We start from the raw sequence: 7998 nt of genomic DNA, 5'->3' as shown, positions 1-7998 counted from the left end.
ACGCAAGGATTGTCTTGCGTCTACATAGCAACAGAGTTACACAACTTAAATCTAGCAAAAATTCCTGGGTATCGTACGCAATCTCAATAATATACAATCAAAAACACAAAATACAAACAACAAATTTCGTTGACACATTTTATCGAACAGTTGGCGTGCAAAGAGTGCAAAAACTTTGTTTTAGCACATAAATCTAAAAACTATGAAGTAGATCGAATAATATAACATAGATCTAAGAAATCTAACCTGTTCTTGTGACATAGTGAACGATGATGGTGATTCGATGATGTTGGTGGCGTAGAAGCTCGCTTGTACTCGGGAAGATCGAAGATGGAAGGATGAAGAAGATCTAGTAACGATGAAGATGTGAGGAGGATGACGTGAGGATGATGATGAAGATTTTGCGAGTGATTTGCGAGTGTTTGGAGAATGTAAGAAAGCTTGATAACGATCTTGCGAATGACGAGCGAAAGGGCACCAGAGAGGAGTTTGCGTATGTGTGTGGTTGTAAGGGAACAGTGAACGCAAACTGATCAGTTAACTAGTTCTTTTAGGGAAACACGCAAGGTCGCAACGTCGCAAGGTCGCAAAGACGCAAGGTCGCAAGGACGCAAGGTGTCTTGCGCCTTGCGAGGGCAAATTGTCAAACTTTTTTTTTAGGGCTGTCAGTCAACAAGCTTAAAAAAAAGGGTATTTTGGTGATAATCCCGTCTAAGAGATGCCCTTTAATAAACGCGATTATTTTACATTTTATTTAGAGTCGAAATTGACCAACTCTTGAGCAGATTATTGGGAGCCCAATCATAAGCCTCAATTCTCACAACAGCCGAAAAAAGTGTCACAAACTAGGTATTTGCAGGCCCGACTTTTAGGTTTTTGGGAAGTGTATACCTAAAATAAATAAATACTCGTATACTATGAATCTTTATTTATTATTTAACCCGTGACGTGTGTATCGGTTTTACTTGTCAGTATTAATCGTGATGTTTAATATTTGATTTGAAACAGTTTAATTCAAATACTGAATTAAATTCAAATTAGTTAAAAATAAATCAAATTTAAAAAAAAACGGTTTTTAGATCGATTAAAATAAATTCGAAAGAAAGAAATCGAATTAAGTATTTGGTTTTCAGTTCGATATTCGGTTTTGAATATTTCAAATTCTGTTAAACTGAAAACCGAATTCAAACCAAAAAATACCTTAATAAAATCTTTTAACATGTTAATATATATGTGCGATTTTTCAAATTCATATGAATAAAATTGATCAGCGTTTTGAAAACTTAAAAGATTAGTTATGATGTGATTGTGAAATTTAAAAATTTTGATTTGACATTAAAATTCACATACGTCGTTTCATGTTTTGTAAACTCGAATGTGATTAAGAAGTAACACTTATTAATAGTTGAATACTCTACCGGTCTCATATTTATTATTCGGTAATCCTTTTCGGGTTGTACCAAATTAATTGTATATTTCCATAAATAAATAATACTCTCACCGTCTCATATTAATAGTCCAGTATTTCATTTTGGAATGTATCAAATTAATAGTCCATTTTTATAGATAGAAAAGAATAAAAAGCTTAGGTTCTATTATGCTCTTAATGTATGTGAATAGGATTAAAGGAGAAAAAAAACGTAAGGATAAAACTGAAAAGTAAACAGAAAGTACACAAATTTTATGACATTTAATTAAACTAGTATTTTTTTTTTATCTGTGGACTACTAAGATGGGACGGATAAAGTAATAATGTGCGTGTTTTTTATATGTGAACAATTAAATTGGAACGAATAATTAAGTTGTATGTATCATACAATCATGCATATTTTGTAACTTGATATGTTTAATGGTGCTTTTAATGAAATTTTATTTTTATTTTTTTGTTTTTCGGTTTGACTGAACTGAAAATCAAATTTAAAAGATAAAGGCGAACAGATCCCGAACCAAATTCAAATTCAATTTTCGATTCGATTTTGATTTTTCTTTCAAAAGTTCAAAAACTGAACAAATCTAACCTATTACATTGAAAAAGTCCAAAACCACCTATCAATATATGATCATTTATCCTTAATATAATAATAATAATAATAATAATAATAATAATAATAATAATAATAATAATAATAATAATAATAATAATAATAATAATAATAATAATAATAATAATCTCTTTATATTATAATAACAAAACCAATAATAGATCATCTAAAATTAAAAACACTAATCCTAGCCATCCATTATCATTAACTTCTATAATCTACACTATCCAAAATTTCTAATCAACATTATGACCTCATAATCACCTTTAGTAGTTATTAAATGAAAAAATTACCCTTCAAATTTTGGGCGGAATAATACTAGCAAATTAAGGGTCTGCCACCTATTTCCCAACCCTAATCTCATTCCATCACCATTCTCTGCTTCAACGATTCATATTCTTTCATATTTCCCACACCATCGCTGACAAACAAGAAACCCTAATCCCATTCCATATACGTTCTCTCTCTCAACGATTGTAAACGTTCGTAAGTTAACTCCATTCAAAACCGTTTATCATTCCGTCTAGTTGATATAAACCTTTAATTATCACTAATCGGATACGTTTTAGTTGTATCGTGAAATTAGGGTTTGTACACTTGAAACAATCAATCACGCTGCAATCGTTGGAGATTATGATGGTTAAATTTTGTTCGACAACTTTTATTCAAGCTTTAATCGCAATTCTCAATCGATTTTAACAGGTAATTTATCGGTTTGAATTCTCCAATGGCTTGATAGTATGGTATGATTCACTTCATTGCAGCACGTATCGTCATTGTATTGAACCAATTTTGTTTTGAGCACTTTTTTATTTTAGCTCCCAACTATTTATTATAAGTTGTCTTTCATCTGCTATGGTGATTTAAATTATGTGATTTCTATTTTACTTGTCAAAATAAGAGTTGTAGATTTGCAGGTTCTGTATGGTGCCATCAACTCTAATGCCACACATGACTATCTTTGTACCAGTGCATTCGAAAAACCCTGGAAATTCAAGAACAAGACTTCAATTATGGGTTTGACGCTTCTTTATTGCATACTGTTTACTCTGCTTTACAAACAATTATGGTCTTGACGTATTCACTATATTGTAATGCCACCATCATGGTAGATGTCTCGTGAATGGGGTGTTGGGCAAACACGTTGGATCTTTATTGAGCTAAAAATTAATTTTTAGAAGATCTATCTATATTAATATAATGTGTCATTTACATGAGACAAAAAATATATGTGATGAAAACACTAGACACAATAGGTCATTAACTATATACGTTACTGATGATCTAAGTGAACCAACTTACATATTAGAAAGGGTTTGGGTAAACCCATCAAGTCATCTTTGTCCCTTTTCTCAAAATATTATTAACATTAATGAACTCAGATATGACATAATGCGTCAACAGATTAATAACGTTTACTTAAGGCACTAAGGATGGGTATATTAATTAACTAAAGCTGAATTAGTACTGGCAGTATGTGGCTCGGGGACTAATACTCGTGTTGCTATTGGGTTAGCAATTGATATAGCTCGCAATGGAATGCTTACATGCACACGGGATCATTCGATTTAAATCCTGGCTAGTCACCTTATTTTTTGTATACGTTACTACTTTATTTTGTTTGATTATTTTTTATTTAAGATTTTTTTTTTTACAAGAATCAAGTAGTAAACGATCTGTATGCTTAATGCATCTAACTTTATTGACATCAAATTCTATTTTGTTTCTATAAACTTAATGCGAACTTCAGCTCACAAATTTGTGAAAATTTCTTATTGGTTTAGCATATGATCCAAATTGTTTGGGTTTCGGGCTGCATTAGATTCACCGTTGTTAGGCACATCAAGATTTATCATTTCAATTTCAATACCGTAATGCTCATCATTCATTCTTAATTGAATTGATTGCACGGTTGTTCATAAGGTCTTAAAGACATCAATCATTAAATTGAAATCACGTGGTTGACTTTTCAACCTCTGATTATGATGTTTGGACGAAATCCAATTGCTGACCTGAAATCCTTTTGAAACCTTTATTATGATTATGTTTTTTGTAATTTGATTTTCAGCAAGATCTTGCTTATATATTTTCCATTAAAGTATACATATCAAATAAATTATGTTTCAGGTTCGTGGATGTGATTCCAATGGAGCAAAGGTTCCGATTCCTACATTTGCCTTTGACACACTCAGGTTTTTAATTTAACTCATTATTTGCACATTTTACACAAAAATAAATCCTTCAGGCTCATGTTAGAAATTGTCATATGGGAAGTCTAAATTTTAATAAAAGATTGTGGTTAAGATCATCTATCACAGATTTACAATAGTAGTTGCTAAATGTTCATGTATGCTTATTAGCTTTTTTTGATGTTTTGTTATATGTATATTATCATGTTTAGTTTAGAGGCTTGCAAACATCGTTGCAAGAACAAGATCAATAGTAAGAGATAATTCTATATTGTGTTATCGTGTTGTTGAGACTCGACACAGGCATGATGATTGCTAACTTGATAAGTATATGTCATAAAGTTTTTATTAATGACTGCGTCTTCAAAAATACAGGCTAAACGGTTTTACCGTATGACATCCGCAGGGAGATGTAGGTTTGTCCCATTACAAGACATTGGATCATTAATCGACATTGTTGTGAATATGATAGTATTCAATCACGAAGTATGTCAACTTCATTAATTCCCTTCTATTATCTTGGCTTTTAAGGAGGTAATGATTTTTTTTTTTTTTTACTTTTAACAGAACCTTCATATTCAAGGCAAAATCTTTGTTGATCAAACATTTGAGTAATCTATGACCAACAAATGTTATAGTTAGATTTAGTACGAAACTTCGCCGTTCAGAGTGGTTAGGCTAGAATAGGTGCCTTAGGTCAAGTTGTTAAGTGATGTTATATCTCTTGGACATAATTTCAAATGTTAGGTATAAGAGCAAGTAACCTACTCTCTTTCAACAGTATCGTCAGTCGTTATGGTTATCCTATTAGGTGACGATATTCCTGAATTAATACGTTAATCGTCACAAGAATAAACACAGTTGTCAAATATCTTTAACGTTAGTAGTCTGCTATGAGTTAGCAACTCTCAATGTACAAGTGATACAATATTTTTGTATAAATTTCATTCATCGAGAACTTCTATTTACTCATGCGTAGTTTCTATTGTTTTATGACTACATGTTGAAATCCCCAAATCTTTATTTATTTTACAATAATTGTGTTTTACTTGGTATTTGTATATTAACTTGATTTTGATATGGCAGTCTACTTAACTAGTGACAGGAAAGGAGAGGATCTTGGCTTTGGATTCGTTGATCTTAGGCCAAAGTCAAATTCTTTTAGTCAAGCACTACCTATATTATAAAAACAATCACGTCTACATTATTTTGAAATGAAAACCAGAACTCTGGACTTATCAACATTAGAGGTGGCAACATGAGCGGGTTTGGTATACGTAGCACAAACACCTTTACTTTTGTAATATATACTATAAAAAATTAACTGATGTATTGTTTGTGAATTTGTGGCTTTGTGCCATAACTTTCTTTTAACTAATAAAAGTTGTACTATATCTATATGATAATTTTAGTAGTTTATTCGTATTAGTGGTATTCATTTGTTTTACACTTACGTTGCAGTGACAAAATTCATGTGCCCACTTCACTTAAAATGATATACTCAGAGATTGAATTAAAGGTTAGTTCGGTCATATTATGGTTTACAACTTTGTGTTATTTGTTTTTTGCAATATTAATACACTATCATTTCTTATGTTGTTTTGTTTTTTAATCAACCCAACAAATACTATATAAAATCCAATTAGTGTGACAAATAAAAATTTGATTTGACCCATTAAAAAAATCCCGCGAATTCGCGGGATTAAGCTAGTAATAATAATAATAAAATTAATAATAATATTATTAGTATTATTAGTATTATTATTATTAATAATAAAAATAATAATACTACTACTACTAATAATAATATTAATAATATTATTAATATTAATAATAATAATAATATTATTATTATTATTATTATTATTATTATTATTATTATTATTATTATTATTATTTTTATTATTATTATTATTATTTTTATTTTTATTATTCCTTGTGGTTTAATCAAAATTATAGTGTTAGTCCTTATCTTTTAAAAATCATACCAATAGTCTCATGGTTTGAAAAATACACAACGTTGGTCCTTAACCTAACTGGAGTTTAATAGCTCCGTTAAATTATTACATGTGTCATGTACACGATGGGCAATACGATAATTTTAGGTAAACAATCTTTATACAAACGACCTAGATATATCTAAAACGTGTCATTAAATAGTTTCGTTACAAATTCGCGATTTCACATATCATTTTACTAGTATTATATTACATGATGATTTTATAGTATTTTTTTTGATTTATTTACTTTTTGAAAACAAAAACATTTACAAGTTTTAAGATAATATTAAGATGATATAAATAAATCGATCGATGATGGGGATGAAATAAAAACAATTGAAAGTACAAAAAGGAAAAGTATCTGCATTCCATAATAATAAAAATAAAAGAAGGGAAAAAGTTGAAAGCAATGAGGGTCGCGAAAACACGGAGCCACGAGACCTCTTGATACATCACCTCAATTATATTCCTTTTTCCCACTCACTTGTTTTTTTGCCTCTTCCCATTTATATGGTTGGTGGGTTTTTTTTTATTTTTTTGAACTGGTTGGTGCCTTGGTGGGTAACAGAGCCGGTCCGCTCAATTGTGATGTCCAGTGCAAAATGATCAAAATATGCCCTCCAAACTTTAAACAATAAACTTTAAACAATAAAATTTGAACTATAAACTTAAAATAAATCACTTAAAATTATATTTGCATGTGTTTCAAAATAAATAATTAAATAAAGGGTCCTTAAATAAAGATTTCAGTAACATAAAATTTTAACTATTCTGTTTGAATTATTAACTTTAATATGAGCAATATATTGAGTATTAGAAAGATTTTATTTATTTATTTTTTAATAACTTTTGGTTATATTTTGTATTACAAATATTAAATCAATACAATTTTTAAGTTAAAAACAACTTATTGAAACTAAATTTTTCAAAAACGGTAACTTAGCTATTATATTTACCTATAATAATAGTTAACTGATTACCAATTATAAAGTGAACATGTATTATAACATTTGTTAAAAATATAAGACCGTTGAATGTTTTTTTATTACAGTTATTCTAATTCTAATGAATAAATGAAAATGAACAATAGTCTCACGTAGTAACCTCAATTCCATCAACCTTACTTTAAAATTTCAAAATTTCTTAAAAAAATTACATAGTCGATCTTAAATATTGATGCCCCTTATTTTTTGATGCCTAGTGCGGTCGCACTTCTAGCCCACCCCCATGCCCGGCCCTGGTGGGTAACAAAAGTTGATTAGGTAAAAAAAAAAAAAAAGTTGTGTTCATCATTTTAGTGTTTGATTTGGTCAATATAATATGTTTAATTTTTTATTGTTGAAGAAACCAAATTAAAATAAAACCGAAAATTGAATTCCAATGTCAAAACACAACCCAAACCCAATCAAAAATCAAATTCAATTTTCGAGTCAGTAACGATTAAAACCGAAGAGAAGCAAAATTAACATTTTATTACCAATACATACTAATAGCCATGAGATTAGGCTAGTTAAAACTATTATTCAACATGCAAAGTTACAAAATATATATACATATAATTTTATAATACAACCTACTTAACCATTAATAAATGTTACATTGTAATCAAATTCAAGTTCACAAAGCATAAATATATATGTATATATGTGAATAAAGTGCAAATAAGATCTTTATGAGTCATATCATATATAAATTTTGCAAGTTCTAATTTAATTTGAAAATCATGTGCGCGCACGCGCGCGCGCACACACACACACACAGATATAT

At 29.5% G+C, this 7998-nt stretch overlaps 1 long non-coding RNA gene across 1 annotated transcript; it reads left to right on the top strand.

Annotated features, from left to right (window-relative positions):
* Positions 1-2422: 2422 nt before the first annotated feature.
* On the top strand, positions 2423-4307 carry LOC139865621 (uncharacterized). Its single transcript, XR_011765039.1, has 4 exons — positions 2423-2744; positions 2952-3059; positions 3517-3620; positions 4170-4307. It is a non-coding gene; the product is annotated as an uncharacterized lncRNA (long non-coding RNA).
* Positions 4308-7998: the final 3691 nt, after the last annotated feature.

This window comes from Rutidosis leptorrhynchoides, chromosome 9 (genome assembly GCF_046630445.1).
Source record: "Rutidosis leptorrhynchoides isolate AG116_Rl617_1_P2 chromosome 9, CSIRO_AGI_Rlap_v1, whole genome shotgun sequence".
In the NCBI taxonomy this organism is placed as follows: Eukaryota; Viridiplantae; Streptophyta; class Magnoliopsida; order Asterales; family Asteraceae; genus Rutidosis; species Rutidosis leptorrhynchoides.
Note: the sequence above shows the minus strand (reverse complement) of the source record. Positions and strands in the feature narration are given on the sequence as shown.